At 27.8% G+C, this 20,562-nt stretch overlaps 1 long non-coding RNA gene across 1 annotated transcript in view; it reads right to left on the bottom strand.

Annotated features, from left to right (window-relative positions):
- Positions 1 to 18,975, bottom strand: part of LOC129960533 (uncharacterized) — an 88,809-nt gene extending 69,834 nt beyond the window's left edge. The window contains exons 1-2 of the long non-coding RNA XR_008783610.1: positions 18,881 to 18,975; positions 15,372 to 15,460 (exon numbers count right to left, since the gene is read on the bottom strand). This is a non-coding gene — a long non-coding RNA (uncharacterized LOC129960533). The remainder of the gene's footprint in view (positions 1 to 15,371; positions 15,461 to 18,880) is intronic.
- Between the last annotated feature and the right edge of the window lie 1,587 nt (positions 18,976 to 20,562).

Below are 20,562 nucleotides of genomic sequence, written 5' to 3'. Positions count from 1 at the left end.
AGCTTTTAACATTTTTGAAAACTTTTGTTTGTTTCTGTAATAGTAAACATAAATGTTACAGCTATTGCATCGGATAACTCTATAATCAATTAAGTCAATTTTTTTTAAAAATTTGTCTGTTTTTAATTACCGTTAAAGTTGCTTCTATGTCAAAGCATCTCTCATGTTTGAATAATAGTAGAGTTGTTTCCTACAATTAAAATATACAAAGAATTAATTGCCAAAAGCAATTAATTTTATGCTAGCAGGTGCATCAATGGAATGTTCGCGGCAGGTTGAAACTTCCCTTGAAAGTGAAAGAAAAACGTCGAGTGCCAGTGTTGCCAAATGTGGCGTAGTTTCGCTATTTATATCAAATTTTAACATAATAGCTGAATAGTAGCAGAAAAAAAGTAGTTACAATAATATTATTAGTTCTACAAATTCACAGCGAAAGAGAGGAGGGGTAATAGAAAGTAATATAGAAATTCCTCCCCCCTTTAATAAAAAAAAGATTGAAAAATGATGAATATGAAGCAAGAGTTCTTAGTTTTCTTATCTTCTATTAGCCACTTTTCTGATGCAAAAAAAAAAATGCAATTTTATTTTAATCAAAAAAATTATGCAACTGCCCCAAAGCTTGGAACTATGCGAAAGAAAAAAAAAAGCATTCATTTATACTGGAAAAAACACTCAGCATTAAATGCATACGCAATTCATTTTAATTCATTATTTGAAAGGCATTTAAGAAAACAGTTTTCAATTTTTAATTGATCTATTATTTGTGTAAATAAATAAAATAACTTTCATGAATTTTTTAAAGTTATTTAGCTTTTTTTTCTATTGTTAAATATAAACTAGCAACAGCATTTCTTGTAAGCAGAATTCATTTCATAACTAAGTTATTACAAGTGTATTTGTTTTTACAAATACATCAGATAGGGCCAGTACTATTTTTGTTACATTAGCCAATTTAGTAATTTTGCATTCATTAAAAGATATATGGATTGAAATATACAATACAATATGCATAAACATGTTATAATGTTTTTATACATCATTATATTGATCCTTTATGTAAACAGATTCAATGCATATGGTTATCTCATATGGAGAACTTCAAAATCAATGTAGTCAATGTTAAAGAAATAGAGGTGTATAATCAATCTTTTATTTTAAAAAACAGCATGAATCCTGAGCAAAGCGTATTAATAGTTTTTAAAAACTTTATCACAAAATCTGAAATCAAACTGATATATTCAGTTATTCTATTATTAATTGAAATTAAATTAAATAGATAAAATTCAATGAATTCTTTTATGCCGAGACATTTTTTTAACAAGTTTTGGGTACAAATTTTGAAAAGTCAGAAGGAAAAAAAAGGCATACAAAAAATTTTGCTCCCTTAATATTTTTCTCATCTATCCTACATAGGTTCAGGAATCATAATTTAATATATGCTGAAACAAACAATGCTTTCAAATATTACTGAAATCTCATAATTATTGTAAATCATGCGTCAAAATGAATGCTTGAATACTCTTTTGTCAATTCTTGCCTGCCTTAAGCCTTTTTTTACCCAAAAATCCAATTTCGCTACCTCCTCAAAAATGAAACAAACAACTTTGTAAAATATTGCTTGAACTGTCATTGTTACACGTGATCACGCACTTTCTCTTAGCTGCCCATCATTAAGCCTTTGGCTACTCTCCGAATAATGAATGCTTATCCTAAGATATGCATTTTTCTTAACCTTCTTACTTGATAAGAGTAATGCCGTCACTGTGTTGGGTCAAAATCCTTTGCATAAAAGTGTTCCAGCAAGATTTTTTTTTGCACAATAATAAAATAAATAAATAAAACAAAAACCAGCAAGAAAGATCCGTGGAACAAGTAGTGTTGGGGAAAGTACATTTTGTTTTTTCTGTGCTGATGACTTCAGCTAATTATAGAATTCAGTCGATGCTAATTAAGAAGGAGGAAAGTAAAGGTTAAAAATCTTAGAGATGCGACATTATTAGTTAAATTTTTCTTAACATTAAAATAAAAGTACTCATCATTTAAAAATTTTTAAAAAGCCAGTTTCACTAAAAGTATCAAAGACGCGATTTAAATATTTTTAAATTTTAATTCGATCAATATGGATAAAAAAGCTGAAAAAAAATCAAACTACGTTAAGTAATTGTTATTGTCCACGATATTTTTTTATGGTTGTTGAAATTTATATAGCAGTAATTGTTACGGTTTAACTACAAACAAGATATCGATACTTAACTTATGATCACTGAATAAAACGATATCTCTAACAGCATAGAATGTTTCGCCACTGGATTTTAATTTAACAAACTGTACTGGAAGAATTAATGAAATATAATTTTAATACATTATTTTATCATAATTTATACTCATTTAATCACAAGTTGCTTAAGTTATATTATGGCACGAATCTCAATTTAGAAGTTCCCAGGAATTTTATCAATAAACAGACCAAAAATCACAGTTTTTAAATAAATTAAATAATTTATTAACAAGTTTGAAATTTTAAAAATAAGACATTAGTTTTGATCGTTCTTAATTTTTCTTGGCAAATTAAATTTTATGGTTGATACAATGAATAATATTGTGTTTGGGTTTCCTTATAGAATTTCTTAATTTTGACAATGAAAAGTCTCACCTGCAGGAAACTAATCCAAATTAAAATATTTCTACCTGGTAAATGCATATATATCATCTTAAAAATTATATTTAATTCTACAAGTAACTGAACTGATTTTTTTTCTGTTCTACATATTTAGGCATTAACTTGTATTTAGATATACATTAATTTTTTTTCCAGAAACAAACAAAAAATTAAAAACTCTTACTCAATCCTTAAAGTTAAATTTTAAAAATAATAGGAAGATTAGAGTTTATCCAGAAGGCTTAAAATCTTGAAAGGTTTAATAAAATGATGGAAAATTACTTATGATGATGTTTTGGTAAAAGTTATCGATGTCTGCATGATTCTGATTGCAGCATCATGAAACAATTTTAAGATTAAGGGTCTTCAGCTTGAGTGTAAAATAAAACCCTTTTATGAAAATTCCTGCTGTTCATGTTAATGAAAATGATCAGAAAAGTTTTAACAATAATAAGCACTAAAAATAAATACAAGCTGATGGTTTAACTATCGTTATCATGTTGTACCATGCTTAATGCAATTAAATTTTAATTATTGTAAATAATTTTTAATAAACTAAAATTATTTAATGACAAATTCTTCATCAGAACTTGTATATTATAATATAAATTCTATACTAACAATACTTCAAAAATAATACAAGATTAGTTATTATTTTAGAATATTTTAAAGGAAAAGTCCAGTTTAACTACATTAACGTCCTGTTTTAAAGCAACGCAAGGATTATATTGGAACGGACCTCGTAAATTTGAGCCGTGGTCAGATGACGAATGAGACATCTCCAAACTTCAGCAATACACCAGCGGGAAAACTTTGGTACCAACGAATTTAACGTTCTCCAGACCTGCTTATACGGTGGTTTTTCGGTGGAATCGGGTCTCGAAACTGAAATTCTCCGGTTATTAGATGAAATGTTACATGTAATTTCAGTTTTTATTAATGTCACAAATGATTTTATATAAACTGCACATTTTATTTAAATGCATATAAAATCATACAAATTATGATTTTATTTCAACTTAAAATAAAATCTTAATTAGTATGATTTTATATGCATTTGAAACTGTATATCCTAAAAATAACTTGTAACCTAATAAACATAGAAGGAAAAAAGAAAAATAATCCCAGAAAAAGGGAAGATTATTATTTTCGACGTTTCTGGCATGTGTCTGCGCAACGAAGCATAGTGTGTAGTCATATGTTCTATTCGGTCGTAGGACAATGCTTTTTGGATGCAGGAAATGCGTTCAATTTAGCGTAAGATTCTGATGTAAAAGCATATACCTATTCCAACAATTGAAGCGGAAAAATATGTAACAGGATAATTTTGAAAAAGGCAGAGTGAATGCATATATGATAATTGTTGTTTTGTTTTTAAATTGGTGTTTTAAGTTTTACGTAATTGTGTCATTAAGTTATTTTTTTAATTCATTTTCGGTTTTAAGCGAAAGAGAAACTTTTACATGAATGCTATTCAATAGAATGGATTCAAGTTATCACGTGACGCATGTTTAATATGTTTTATTTCAATTTAAGAATCCAGTACGCTTTTTGAAAGTGGAAATAGGGCACGACGTAAGAGTAAAGTGTGATAACGCGCATTTAGAGAACGCCTACAATGACGTTTTCCACACGAATGTGACCTGACGTGAATTTATTCCATTCTTCTTATTTGTGTTAAAATATATTTAGATTTTGTCATACTATAATATTTGCTATTCTTTTTGAAAATATTGATTTCATAATCGTTTTAATGTCTATGAAACAAGCTGAAAAATATATTCTTTTCTCATGCAATAGATTTGCTTCTAAATTTGATTAACATATGGTTTTGCTCTTTAAATAGCGTATTTATTATCAATGAAATTAGTTTTTGTGAAGCTAATAAATTTTTTTCAGTATTTTAAAAATCAAACAAATAAATAAATGATTTACAATAAAGAAATAAAAAGAATATTAGGAAACGCTGACAAATTCAAAGCCAATAACAAAATTTCAGCATTAAAAACAATTACAAAAATTTAATATTAGTTAATTATTTTTATCTAGTCATTTTTATTTTATAAAAGCGCAAATGTAAACTTAGACTGCTAAATTTTTTTTCGAATTCATTTTGTATAAAATTAGAGTTTATAATGATAAAAAGCATGAATGTAGTAACCTTTCATGCCAAATAGTTAATTATTTTATATTCAGTTTAATAATATAAAGATAATTTATTACATTTTTTACATCTCTGGTATTATTAACATATACTGTAACAGTTCAACATTTAACACGTAAAAAGCTGCAAGAGATCATCATATTACCTTTGTTTGATGTAGCGCTCGTATCTATGTAGCTTTAGAAAGGGCTCCCTCACAAGAATTAATTTACTTTTTATATGCATAATTTCATTATTCAACATGCCGACTTTTGCTTCTAAACATTAAATGTTTTTAAATATATTAAATTTTTTCAACATGTTAAGTTTATGCTCAAGACTATTAAAAAAAGCTTTATATTGCGCACAATATTGTGCAATTGTGACTTCCTCATGTACTGCCATTTGAGCTGATGCTGATTAAAATTGCTTCTCTTCTATTACCCCACATTTAAATAAAAGATTTAATATAGACTTATAGACTTGGAATACATATACACTTGGAATACAATACATATACACATAGACTTGGAATATTAATTTCCACATTCTAGAAAATAATTTCTTAATGATAGTGAGTTATTTTTAATAAATTGATTTTTCTTTTTTTCTAAATATGGGGGAACTTAGTTTAATGACTGTTGAAATTTTGATTGACTTTGAAAGTACAATTTGCAATACATGATTACCAACTCAGTATAGAAAATAAAGATTCAATAAACAAAATTTATTTTTATATTAGTTCTTCAACCAGAAAAAAAATATAAAATTTTGAAAAATTAAAGCATTTATAAAATCTATAAAGCAAGATATATTTTAATTATTTCCTTTGAATACAGTGCATTTACTTTTACGATTTCAACAAAAGGCATGAAAATTTATCACAGAATAAAGGATTTGATACCTGTAAATAATTTGAAGCTAAAGTAGGTGTATGTTTACAACGAAGCTCAGCTACTATGATTTTTCCAACATGCAAGAAAGGAACACTGAACATTTTTAACAATTATTGGAATAAATTTTTATCTAATTTTAAATTAATCTTCAGTGTTGTTTTAAAAATTTCCAGTAAGATTTCAAAAATCTAAAAAATATCAAAGTCATAGAATGAACCCATTGCTGATAATATATTGATCAGAAGAATCTATTTATCGAGAATTGCATTCAAGAAGTCCAACTACAAAGTTCTAGCATAATTTATGATTAAAATCTGTAATAAATACATTTATCTCTCATACATGCTTTAGAACTACATATGTAAGTGCATGGATTACTTATCTATTTACTATTCATGTATCATTAGCTTTGCTTTATGCGTATCTCCTGACACCTTTACAATAATTTATCTGTGTCTATTTAAATTCAAACTTTGAAAACAAGCTAAGGCTTTTTAACTAATTACTTGAAATGTAACAATTTTTGCTGGAGTTACATTAGTATGCAGTCAACTAACCAACAGAGATACGTTAAAGAATGAAACATTTGACTTGGGTTGTACTGCTTAAGGGGGATTCAATGTTAAAAGGCCTTCGCCCCGAAATACTGAAACAGGCTTCTTTTGAACACATTACTCGATGTGTTTGATGCGGTAGGTTATTTATTACAAGGTGTGTTCAAGCGTTTTCTCGAGAACAAGAAAATAACGGTGACAAACTGCATCTTTTTGCGTGGGGTGCATGAATGATGAGTTCTTTAGATAATGTATTCTTTTTTAACTCTTCTCCACCTTCTTTCTTTTCGCTTTCCAGCTCTTAGATTCTTTCTTGAGGTATATCACTCCTTAAAAAGTAATGCGTTGTTGGTTGATAATTGTTAACGCTTTTTTTAAATGCCTCTCTTAATCACGCAGGTGCAGGTCGTTGGCCAATTTTCTTAGGACAGTAATGATTTAAGAGCTTCACATGCGATAGAGAAGGTGGTGCTGTTTTATATAATGCTGAGTAATTTTATCTATAGATAAGGTTATTGAAAACCTACCTGAAAATAGCAACTAGTCATTTATTTTCTTCAGCTGAAGCAGGCTGTTAGATTTTAATAGATAAAATTAGAACCAATCTTTAAAAAAAATAGAATTTATATTGTTGATATGAGGTTTAATGCTTATAAATAACAAAATTCTGAACAAAATATCTTGGTACAAGTATTGATTATACTCTAAAATTAATAATTAATTGATTATTATTATGGCAAATATTAAAATTGAAATAAAAAAAATCAACATAATCCTTAAGTATGAATTAAGTTTTTTTATAAGCTATGCGTTTAACTTTAGAATGACGTTATTAACTTCGTTTGTTAATTTTTTTTTTATTTTCTGGCAATTCCTCTATCTTAAGCGGGCGATAAATTTGATGATAAAGATTCCGATTTATTTGCAATAATAGAAGACCTTAAAGAGAGATGTTAAATACATACGATTCAAAAATACAGTCGCATTTTGAGATATTATTGGTAATAAGTCGTACAATTGTTGAAAAATGATCCTTAACTTAAACTTAAGTGCTTGTATTTTATACTTGAACTCAAATTATACTTTATAACCCCATCAAGATTCTTCGCCCACCGCTTTTTAATTATTGTTGTAGTAAACACAAGAATATTTCAGAGTTACGTGAGAAATTCAGAAATTTTTTAGAACAACATTTGGTTTCAAATCACAAAACAGTTCGAAGTTGGTTGTCAAATATATATTAACCTCTTGTTGTTTTTAAGATAACTTGTCTCAATGAAGCCTTATTACGGAACATTTTACGCATGGCAATTCAGTAGAAAAGATTATATATTTGACGAATTTTTAACAGTAAAACTAAAATAGTTTAAAAAGATTTAAAGGCATTCCTCTAAAATAGGCAAATAATAGTTGTAATTTAAAGGAAACATTCATATACGCAGCCAAACATGCATTTACAAATAAAAGCAAAATTTTATAAAAATCCATAGTGTTCGTTCCTTTTTTGCCGCAATGATCCGAAATTCCCATTTCAATCAAGGCACATTGCATTTAATAACATAAATTGTTCTTACTTTACTATTTATCCTTGGAATAGATATTTATTATGAAGATTTACTAAAGGCTAGCAGACGAGTCCTTTATTAGCCAGCTTATTCTTATTTAAGCCGTTATCAGTAAAATCTTGCAAGAGTTTCAATCTGTGCTTTCTTAAAACGGTAGAACTATAAAGTGTGATTATCTTACATAATTGGCACTTAAGAACTAACGTATTTTATCAGGACGAGTTAACTTCATTTATGTCTTTAAAAAACAACTTGTGTATTATTCAGTTCGCGATACCGGATCTGAAAGGCATGTACGCGTTATTTAGCACCGTTTTGACTTTAAATACTTTCTAATTACCACAAGTGTAGTCACGAGGAGATATAAAACAAGCTCTTAATTCTATTCTTATAAAATACTTTCTACTCTAAGAAAGAAAAGAGATCAGAAGAATCACGTTTTAAATTACTTATGATAAGTAGACGTTATAAGTAAAGAGCGGAAGCAAAGGCATTATACAGTTTATTTTTCAAAAAGCAACAGAAATAAAATGGAAAATTTTCAAATGAAAGAACCAAGCTCTTTGTTTATTGAAATGACGTAAAAAGGAGATGAATGTAAGAGGTACTTCATTCATTTTATATCTAATTAAAGTATATTGTTTTTGTTGATGTGTGGGATTTTATTAGTAAGAAAAACATGAGTCTGCAAGTACATTAAAAAGTGTATATAGTATTTTAAATATATTTCCGGCTTTGAAAATATGCGAAGCTGTGTAAAATGCTCAGAAAAGTCAATGACATTTCTGCTATCCGAAATTTATTCGATTTTGGAAGGATGCACTTAGATCAATATGCTATTTTAGAAATTAATTTCAAATCAAAATTTTATTTTCTACTTGGCTGGATATTTGTTAAATATACGCCTTATTTATTAAAATTTTGTAAGCATTTGAACTTGTGGTTGTAAATATAAATGAAAAGGGCAATTAATATAGCAAAATATACAATTTTCTTTCAGAACTTCATTGTCGATAACTTTTTCAATTACAATATCAAAAATATGACAAGAGCAGTTGAAAAAAAAAAAGAAGCAATCTTTAAATCGTTAAGATTTATTAGAAATATCAGTAGTTATTTTTGTAAGATGAGGCAAGTTTTGGCATCAATTTCACTTGTTATAACTGTTAAATCTATAAGAAGGAATAATTATTTCAGCTTTTCAAAACAAATATTTGTTTTTAAAAGATAATTTAATTGAAATAATTTATTCATTAACTGTACAATATATATTCAAGAAAACTGTTTTATGTTATTTAACGATATATTAGAATTAATTTCTCTTGCATTAACTTTATTTTTTTGTATTTCTGAAAATAACTAATGCAATATTGCATACAAAAATGGACTTAAAATAACAATTTTAAAAAATATAGCTTAGATTTTATACTCTGTAAGGAATTTTAATAGGAAAAATTTATAACCAATCGTTTTATCCCTTAAATAATTATCCAGATTGAATATCAAAGTTAATTATTACTCTTTAATACTCGTTTTAGGAGAGAAATAGATCACGTAAGAATAAAGATGGGAAGTCAAGAGGGTCAGTGCTACTTCACCGAATCAATTAACGGTCTGTGTGATAGGTTACTTTATTCTTTTGTTGTATGGATCCTGCTGTGATAAGATTTATTTTATTATAATTATGTTTGTATCCAATTAAATTCAATTGGAAGGTTAATACAGATTGCCAACTTTCATCTAAGTAACTTTTCATCTTTTAAGGTTATGCAGATAAATAGTTTGTTCAAACAAATAATAATAATTGAGTAGATGTAAAAAATGATTGTTATTAAGAACTAAGACGATTTCTCGCACCATTTCAATTTTTTATTGTTTTTATTAAGGTAGGGCTTTGTCAATTTGTAATTAGAAAAGAATGCTCAATACTTGAAACAGAAGCAACGGTTCGTTTAAAATTCATAACGAAAACCAGTTGAGTTTGATTTAATCAAGTCAACTGACGACTTTTGTGCTACAACAGCCGTTAAAATTTATGATGCGAAATTTTATAATGACAGATGCAAGATTATAATGGCATATGCAGAAACTCAGGTCATAAATCAGATAGCAAAAACGACAAGTTTGATTTAATCCTGATAAAGGTGAACGACTTTCAAAGAAAGATGAAGATAATTTTGGGGATGTGTGTTTTAGTCGTTCTGCTCTCATGTAAAAATAAGAAAATTGAATGCCATCCATTTGGGTGGTACCGTTTCGTTATGCTTTATCAGTAACAGATTCGAATAAATCTATAGTATTTATTTGAAAATAGAAGTTCTGAAAAAGAAACGTTGATTAAAAAAATGCAAAACTAAAATTGAAAAAATAAATCCTCTGTAAGATTAAATGGGTTTACAAAATTAAGCACTTAGTTTGGGAACTGAAAGAACAAAGGCGAAATTATATGGCGACATAAATTTACTCTATTTTTAGCAATTTAAATGTACTCCACTAAAAATTTGAATTAACTGTTTTCTGAATTAACCCTTATGTTCATTTTGTATAGTATACCATACATACAACTTTATAAAAATATACTACCACTATAAAATAAAAATATATATAAAATTTATAAAATATAAAATATAAAAAAATATATATAAAATAAGCTACCTATATACATTTTTTTTTGCTTTTCTTCAAAAAAGCAATCTTGCCACGATAAGGGTTAATTAAATATATATGAATTTCGCTTGCATTTTTATTTTAATGACTTATAAATATGCTTTACAATTTAATGACTCCTCCTCTATTAATAATAAAGAATGAATGTTTTTTGTACGTTTGTGTATTTGTGTTGAAGCTCTACAGAATACACCGTTAGAGCTGGGTTTCTCAAATTTGGCACAGATGTACTTTGAAGGATGAGAATGTGCAACTCAGGGAAATATTTGAAATTTTGACTAGGATTGTATTTAAAAATTAAGAACATTTTTGTAGTTCTCCTTTCTTAATTGTTAAAAATATTATAGGACAAATGAGCTTTACACAGTCGTAAAAAAACTATCCTTTTGATCATAGCAGATTAATTGTTGAGCAGTTTTTTTTGATAAATTTAATCAGTTTTAAAAGATATTACAACAATATATTTTACTGTCGTAAAGAAACACAAATCAGTTATTAAATCAGTTAATAAAACAAAAATTTGTTTTTAAAAATATTTCTTCTTTAATTTTTTCCCATTGTTGACGATAGAAACAGAAAGATGTGGGTTATTTTTCTATAATGAATGGATTTCTGTTAATAATATCATTTCAATCAATTTTTTTTGTACTTACTATTAAGGTTTAACTTCACAAGTAAGTAATAACGAAAAAATTTTGATGTTCGAACAATTTTAATTAGTTTTATCAAGAGAGATTTTGTATTAGGTGAAATTTAATTTCTTCCTTTTCAAATGAAAGCTCAAATTTTAAGCGAGACTATAGAAAAATAAATAGATGCATAGCACAAGGAAACAGCAATTCAGATAACCCGATAGCCGCCAAAGGTGGTTTTTATATAGCGGATCAGAATAAATATATGTATATTTTTATATACTATTAAACAGAGGGAAAAATCTAACTTTAATGCATATATATTTCGTTACCAAATCAAACGGAGAGTTTATCATAAAAGTATTTTTGAAACAAGTGACTGAACTTTCATCCCTTTTATTTTAATTTCTCTCAAACTGTTTTAAACAAAAGAGCCTTCGAGTTTTAATGTACAGTTTGTTTCATTATTTTAAAAAGGGAAAAAGTATAAATGCGACATGCCGAAAATGTGGTAGGTTGCTTATTTAACAGATATGAAAAACTCTTTTATACCATAGCATTTAAAAGCTAAAAAGATTACATTAACAATCAAAATAAAATTCGTCAGATAATGTCATAGTTTATTTTCATATTAAATGTTAAAATCTTAAGTATTAAGACTATTGATTCTATTTTATGAGTTGTGTAAAGAAAAAAATGAAAATAAACTTCTGAAGTAGAAGAGCAGTACTGCTTCAATGTTACAGCATCAATTACAAAATATTCCATTTTAAAATGATAATTTCAAATCAACCCTGAGAGATCGCTTAAACAGATGTCATTTCTAACAGAATTTCTTTCTTTTTTTCGGATTGTCATTGTGTTGAAATTTAATTATACAGCTATGATGTAAAACGTTTGAGATATAAGATAGTTTAAAGGAAAGACAAATAGTGAAATAGTTTGTGTCATATGATTACAGATGTGACCTTTAGATATGGAAATACATTTGAATAAATGCTTTAGAAGGTAATAAAGTATAAAAATCGGTACAAACGAGGAAACAGAATGTTAAAATCTCTATCATTATCTGATTAAAAAGTATACAATATAGTTTAACTTAATTCATATCTGAAAAGTCGAATTTTATTTTTCATAGAGAAGACCTTTGCTAGTACCAGAAAAGAAAACGGGGAAAATGAAAATGAAAGGAAACGAAGTGGTAATTTAATGAATTTTCTGTCTAGTATCGTTTAACCTTGACTTGTGTATCTGAGATTACATTTTACAAAGCGTTTTGCAATCGGTCTATCAAAATTACGGAATTATTTGTTATTAGTTCCAAAATAAATTTATGACTAGCTATCAGGAAATAAAAAGACGATAGGTAAAACAGAAACTTTTGCACTTTATTTCTTTCCGGAGGCTGCATTCAGCTTTTTTTTTGGGGGGGGGGGGACGGGAAGATGCGACACCAAATCAATTTGAGAAATTTTTTCGCGAACTCAAGACATTCCGATGGAAAATTATTACTTAAATACCTTAATGAATGAGAAACAAAAATAAATTTGATAAAATGCAACCGAAATTTCAAACTGAAATGTTTCGAATAACTTTTACTCACTAGTGTTGAAGTCTCCGTTACCACATTTGAGAACCTGGCCAAATAATTTGCACCCGAAATTTGCTTTTCTGACGTTTAAAAAATAACATGTTTCTTAATAAAGTGTGTTACACATTGTTTACTTATTAGGTAACATTAAATATGTTTCTCAATAAGAGATGAAAATTATGAAGATAATAGTATATTCATTGTACAAATTTGGAAATAAAGCAAGAACATGAAGCTATGTATGCTTTTCGTATCAGAATGCATTTGAGTATTTATGATCTAATATGCTGAAAAATAATATCCAATCCCAATAAATTTTCACAAAACTGGCTTTATTCTGTTGAGTAACAACTCACACAACAACAAAAACTTCACAGATAAAGTGGAATCTCTGAATTAAAGATTTATTATATTTTATCTCAAAATTTATTCATTTTTTTTGACATTGTAATTGATATTGGCTTTACCAACGCAATCCCATACCAATATTACTTATGTGACAATATGGATGAAGTTTTGAAAATTGTGTTTTTATACTGTTATCGTAGTTTTTCGTAAAACATTACACGATATTTTTGACTTGCTGTTGCTTTTATATTTTGATATTTGTTTTTTCGTATTGGTACCACTTCAACATTTTTTTCATGGAGTTGTAGTTGTAATGAATTTGAGCATCCCAAATATATTTTTATGACAATAATAATAATAATAAAAGTAATTGTGGCTGAATTAATGAAAATTACATCGCTTTTTAATGAACTTTTTGATTTTTTTGACCCTTCAATAAGCTTATTTTATGATAAGTACATGAATGGGACTATTAAAACAAAATACGGAATGAAATTAATTCTAAAACATTATTTCGAAATTTTTCAGATAATCATCAAAATACTTATTTTCAACAATTAACCACAAGGGTGGCACCACCTCTTTCTTTACAAAATTAGGCTCCTATTTTCCAAACCCTTTAAGCACTTCTAGAAATACGGATCACCTGAGAAGGGCTAATCATGGAATAAAAAAAGATAAAAAATAATAAAGATTACCACCGAAAATAAAAAGCGACATAAAAAGAAAAAAGGAATGAGAGGCGGCAGCTGAAACTTCAAAGGGGGGTTGCGACTAGGCACACGCAGGTACACGCGCACAGTGCATCTCATCGCGTGCTCAGCGAAAGGTGGAACCACATGCTGCCGATGACGAGAGTGAAAGTGATGGTTAGGAAAGGGTTAAATCACGCATCCTTCTTCCTGTCCTGACCTTCAGCAGGTGTTCTATTTCAATTGCATTTGCATCATCTCCCAGAGCAGCTGAAGAGAAGGACAAGATTACGCGGTGCTGTAGGTCAGGGCTACCCAAGAACGAAACGGTTAGTTCTTCCACTCCCACCTTTCCTCCGCTACATCATGCAAATTACCTAAATTAAATCTCATTGAGGAATAGAATAGGAATGTTTATTTGGCTCAAAATGAGCCATTTGTTTTAAGAGTAAGGTATTCCTACATGTGTCATGTTTATCTACTGCGCTATTTTAGTGCGTTATTTTCAACGACTTTCCTGTATATCATCCTCTATTAGATCTAGAATTATGATTAAGTATTTTAAACCTTTGTACTCGGAAAAGTAATTCGATGCATGATTAGTTACCTAATGCAAGAACTTGTTTATCGCTCCGAAATGTTATATATGTATATGTAATTGTTTTAAGTTGGATTTCTCCGAAACATTAGTTTACATTTTACCACTCTGTAGGTATTTTTAACAATTAAAATTGAAAAATAAATAAAATATCACAATGATGCACCGTCTTGAATGGTGAGTGAGAGGTACCATCCGAGTGCAAAGGGTTAATAACACCAAGGACGCTTCTTTATGGTGAAATAAACATTTATTTAAATTTTAATTTCGTTATATTTTTTATTTTAACTTGGCAACAATTCAAAAATAACTTTTTTTTCGATATTTCCTCCTCTAAACTATACTATCTACCTAAATTCCCATCAGGTATTGCATACAGCCCAAATTGTTTGGCTCAAAAAGTATAATCTTTATGATAAAAGGAGTCAACTAGATCTACACGAACCGTGCTAACTACCAAGGACTATTAAGATTGATAGCATCTAGCTCATTAAATTTCTATCGAAAGAAGATGTATACTATTAAATATTTTAACCACGCCTCTTCAGCTCACGCATTGTAATCGAAGAAGCAACATCCAAAATAAACATTCATCTCAGAAAACTATATATTACGTATTTAACAGAATGATTTAATAGAATAAAATAAGAAGTAAATATCAAGCAATATTCTGGTAATTAAAAATTTCTTCAAAAAATTCATCTTTGTTTGGCATGAAATGGAAAACCTAACAACGTTTTGTTCGATAGTGGCCAATTAAGTATTTTTCAAATCATCCTGCTTTGATAATCCCTATGTTCTGTTTATTTTTGTTTGTTAGTGATTTATACTGAAATGCAGGAATTTCAGGCAAATGACAATTCTTTAGTTTTAATAGAGACTTTTTAATTTCTAATCATTTGCGGAACGTTTAGTTTCTATGTTAATCATATTCTTGTAGTAACATATGGATACTATGAACCAATAATTATAAATAGCAGTGGAACTCTTAGATGAATAGAACATCAACACAGAGATAGTACTTACTTCAAAAGAACGTCCGGGTTAAACAGCATAGTAATAATATCAGAGACTGACACTGAAAAAAGTCACAATGCTTCCAGAGTCCTAAAAAGCTTAAAAAAATGATATTTATTAAATTTTGTGATAAATTTTTATGTGATTATTAATAAAAAACAAATATTTTATGCAAAATTAATAATAGCTTAGTATATAAATTATTATTCTGAAGGGCATTGAGATTGTTGAAGTTCCACAAAACAGGGACACTCCACAATTCCAACAACCACATTAGCATTGCATTCTAATTTTTTGTTAAATGTGCAGCCTTTTTTTCTACGATATTTACGGTCATTACGTATTTAATAAATCTCGCAGAGGAACCCGAAAACAAAATTGAAATAGATCATATTCAAGCGAGCAGGCCTGTACTTCAGGCTATAGACTAAAACTGAATTGAGAGTCTATTTTTCGATTAGGACAAAATAAGCATAGAATTAAAATACTTTAGAAGAAAAATAACTGTCTGACGAAAATGTTAATCTTTTGAAGGGGATCTCGTTTCCGCAATTTAGGTAATTATGTAATTGTTTTAATGCAATTATTTTGCACTAATCATCGGATCGAAGTTGTTAGTCTCACTTGAAGATTTTGTTGACTTCAAAATTAAGGCTCTTCTTGGCGGATGCTAATTCCTACGTTATCGGATGGAAAATATAACAATAATGATAAACAGTAGTGTTTCATTTCGGAATGAAATTTTGAGGCTTCATGACCTAGTAACCTGATATGTAGAGCTGCAGTAAATCAAAGTAATAAGAGGTCGATTGACTAATGATATCAAATATATTCTTATGATAAAATATATGATAAACTATTCTTGTTAAATTATACGATCCACTGGTTACCGTTACACACAAAAGCATTATATATATAATTATAAAAATTTCAATTTCAGATGGAAGAAAATCAATATTAAGGATACAATTTTTTCATATCTTTTTTTTATTAAATTAGTCAAATAATTCTTAATGAAACCGGTTTCTATTCAATCATATTACATACAGCATCATAACGTTTTAGAAGATTGATAAAGAGGAGATTATATTAAAAAGAAAACTGGTTTGATGAAGGACTTAATTTTCCTTTTCACCAATCATTTCTGTAAGAAATCTTCAAGAAACTTCTGATATTTTAAAATTACACAGATTTTCTTTATTTCTTTCAAAAACAGATTATAAAAATTCTTTAGAATCTCAGAAAAGTTTGATTTTGGAAAGAAAAGATACACAAAACATTTTAATATAGAGCGATCCAAATTATTTATCGAAAATAAAATGACTAATTTTGATTTATTACAAGTATTAACTAGATGCGTTCAGAATTAATAACAAAAAAAACTACCGTTTACTTTTAAATACTTAGCAACAGCTTTTTTCTTTATTAGTACTCAAACACAGAAACTGGAGTGAAAACAGTATTAAGCTTAGTTTTCGAATTTATTTTACATTTACAGCAGGATTTTCTAAAATAAGACAAGTAGGAATGGAAACAGAATGTATAACGAAACTATAAAGTTCTTAGCATTTAATATTCATCATGTAAAACAATTATAATAATAAAATGACTTTAAAACACATGAAAATCACATAGCATTATAAAAGATTAAAATATTTAATATAGTACTTGGAATTGAAGATATTTTTGCTTACTATAGACTGTTATTTTAGCTTGATTATAATAGCATATGATTTAAAACATTTTAGAATATCTGGTATGAAAGACAATTTTACTTATTATAGTAATATTGAAATACACTTAAGAGAAATCGATTTACTCAAAACGGGGTAGCGAAAATGTCAACCACACGTAAGTTTATTACACAAATCTTTTATAAGAGGAAGAGGCCAAGATTTAAAACATAAATTTTTCTTTTAAATAAATCCTTTAATCAATTCAGACACTTTTTAATGCTTCTTCTTGGTTTATATTCTATGTGAAGATGCATATTTATTCTGCATAGAAAAAAATTGAAAATCCATCCCTTACAAAAATAAATCAAAAAAAATATTCATAATTTTTTTAAAATTTATTCACAACACACTGTGATCTGATTCTCCGGGATTTCGAATATTCGACTACGCTTACTTTGCAGATTTTTTTTTTCAAAAAAATTTCTTTTAAAATTTTATTTTCCTCGGCATTTTCCAACCGGACTCTTCAAATACTTTTCCATTTTTAAAAATAGTCATTTCCTTTTCTTTTTTTTAAAAAATCTAAAATCATCTGAGAGAACGATGCAACAGCTTTTCTTTATCTTCCTGAACATTAGAGCAAGTGAACTACTATGAAATCTTTTTTTCTTTTTCTGCCTATGCATTAGAAAGAGAGATGCAACTTTGATAAGGGAGTTAGCTAGCTACCCATGGCTTGCGAATGGAACGCTTTGCTGCCTCAGATTCAGTTCGAAATCGTGGTAAATGAGGAGGGGGAGGATGCCTGTAGGTCACTGGCAGTTCAAATCAGGCCATCCACCTGCCTGTAGGATGGGAAAAGGGAATCGGATAATTAGGGAAACTATGAAAGAAAAGAATTTCAAAAAAATCAAAAGTGTTTCAGTGTTACGAAAAAATCGTTCGTCGCAAAAGAAAGGTGAAAAAAAAAAAAAAAAAAAAAAAAAGAGTTAAATTATTTTCGAATGAAAAAAATTTCATTTTGCTTTGTGATAAAAGAATGAAGTTTGAGTGGTGTGTAATAACAGAGTGTAATTTCTCTAAAATATATCATGCAGAAAATTCATCTAGAATATATATATATAAAAAAATTTCGTTGAAGTGTTTCCGTAAAAAAACGTAAATATAATATTTCGTTGAAGTGTTTTCGTGAAAAAACGTAAATATAATAAGCATAATTTTCCTAATAGAACTTAATTTGCTTAAATTGCATTGAAAAAAGTAATATTTTTGACTTCGTAAATTTTTTTAATACAAATTATTCCACAAGTTTCTTTTATTTGGATTTTATTCTGAAAATGTAAATAATGCTTCGTTGTAAAATTTGTGAACTTTTTCCTTTTTCCATTATTTATTTCCACTTTTTAAATTTTATTACGCCTTTTAATTAAAAAAATTGGCAATTATTACAAAAACTTGCTAAAATATATAATAATTGTATATTTTTTATGTACCTTCTGTTTTTTAGAATTTCTTTAGAATAATTTCATTCTAAAAATATTAAGATGATCGTTATTTATCGGTATTTTCTAGATCGGTAATAATTTTATTTATTTCATGTAAGAGAGGTTTATATATTTAGAAGGAGTTCGTAAGTAAAATTACCTAGTGCATTATAACGCTAACCAACAAGTGCTGCAAGACATTATATACAATGAAAATAACTGTTGTCAATGATAATATTACTTCATAATGAAATAATATAAGTTTGTATTTAATGCATTTAATGTTTTATTACATCTTTATGATCTGTAATAATATTTTTAAGACAAAATGTAACAATGCAATAAATATGATTTATACCTATTTTATAGATAAGCAGTGTTTTATAGATAATCGCTGAACCTGTACCTCACCGTGAATCAACTGCCTGAATTCTCCTTAGTTGCACGGAATCTAACAATAAATAGAAAAATGCAAAATATGTATAAAAATATCTTGTATTCAAAACGAAAACTACACTGATTTTCACTTCATTAATACATTTTTGAAACAATAAATATCATTTATGCTCTAAATTAAAAAATATAAATAGTAACAATATTACCATATTCGGAAGTTATTTGTTTTTATAAACAATGAGCGTCTGTTTTTTTTTAAACAAACAAAAAAAAATCATCAAATGTTCCTGAGAAAAAAAAATTAAAAAATCATTTTAAAAGTCGGATTATCCAATTTATTTTTCGACTAAATTTTTTAAATTTAATAAAGAGACGTAGGTATACCCAAGAAAATATTAAAGGATAGTGAAATCAATTTAAAGCAAGTGACAGTTCCTGACAAACGTAAATGCTTATGTAAAGCAATATCAAAACGCGCGTTACTTTAAGTTATGACATCATGTACTTTTATTTATCCAGTAAAAATGTGCAAAGATGTTTAAAACTAATTTGTCGTCATTTTTTTTTTCAATTTAATCGAAAGTTTTATCATTTTTAGAGCTAAGTTACATAACGTTTTTGACGTGAAATCTAACAGATTTCACGTCAATTTTTTTAAATATATTAATGAATTCACATTCTTTACAATTAGTTTTATTGTAAAAGAATTTAGGATGATGCCATTCACAGCACTAAAAGATTAAAAGTGAAGCTCCAGAAAGTTAATTTGAAGTAAAATTCGCTTTAGTTTTCTTGGTACATAATAAATTTCAAATTAATCATAGATTGCATCTATGGTCCTAATTTGGGGGTCTGATGTCTTTCTAACGAGTCCACACTGGCAACGAAATCATACAGAAATTCTACTTATCTATAACAAGTCTTTATTTGATGTATATAATTATAAATGTAAACAGCTGCGCTCTAAGTAATTAGGGAAATCTTTCAATACTTCGAGCTACATATATAACTCTTTAAAAGGAAAAAAACAACTGCCACATTTCTGCGATAACTAAGAAAATTAAAAACTTGCTGCACGAAAATGAAGAGACACTAACTAACACTTATTATAGAATCGCGCTGGTGAAAAAAAATTATTGGAATGATCATTAGATATAGAGAAAAATCGATGCATATGTAAAGAGAATACAAAAAAAATCATGACATTGCTTTCTTCTTTATATGGTATTTGGTTTAAACATGTTGCACTCAATTACAACATATAATCACTAGTCTCACTGATGGGTCTGGAGCAGGTGACTTCAACCGCAGTTAGCTTATAAGTTTACTCTTTAGACTCATTTAATTCTTCACCTTGAGATTTGCCAGATGTTTATTAACGCTATCTGCTTTACTCATTGCATACAACGAGAATATTTATTAACTTACATAAATCTGCAAGATTTTATACAGAAATTAACTTGTTTACTGGGTTCAGGAAAAGGTGACCTTTCAGTTACTTCAAGTGCAGCTTATTAAAAACTTTGAACTGATTTTTTTTAATTCGCAGTTGAAGGTCTTAGAAGAATCTTTTCATAGATATATGCGCAAGAACGTACATACGATTGTTTGAAAGTTCCTTTAAATTTTTCTTAAAAAATAATT

Source organism: Argiope bruennichi, chromosome X2, assembly GCF_947563725.1.
Source record: "Argiope bruennichi chromosome X2, qqArgBrue1.1, whole genome shotgun sequence".
NCBI classification, from domain to species: Eukaryota; Metazoa; Arthropoda; class Arachnida; order Araneae; family Araneidae; genus Argiope; species Argiope bruennichi.
This window is presented reverse-complemented; position numbering and strand designations above follow the sequence as displayed.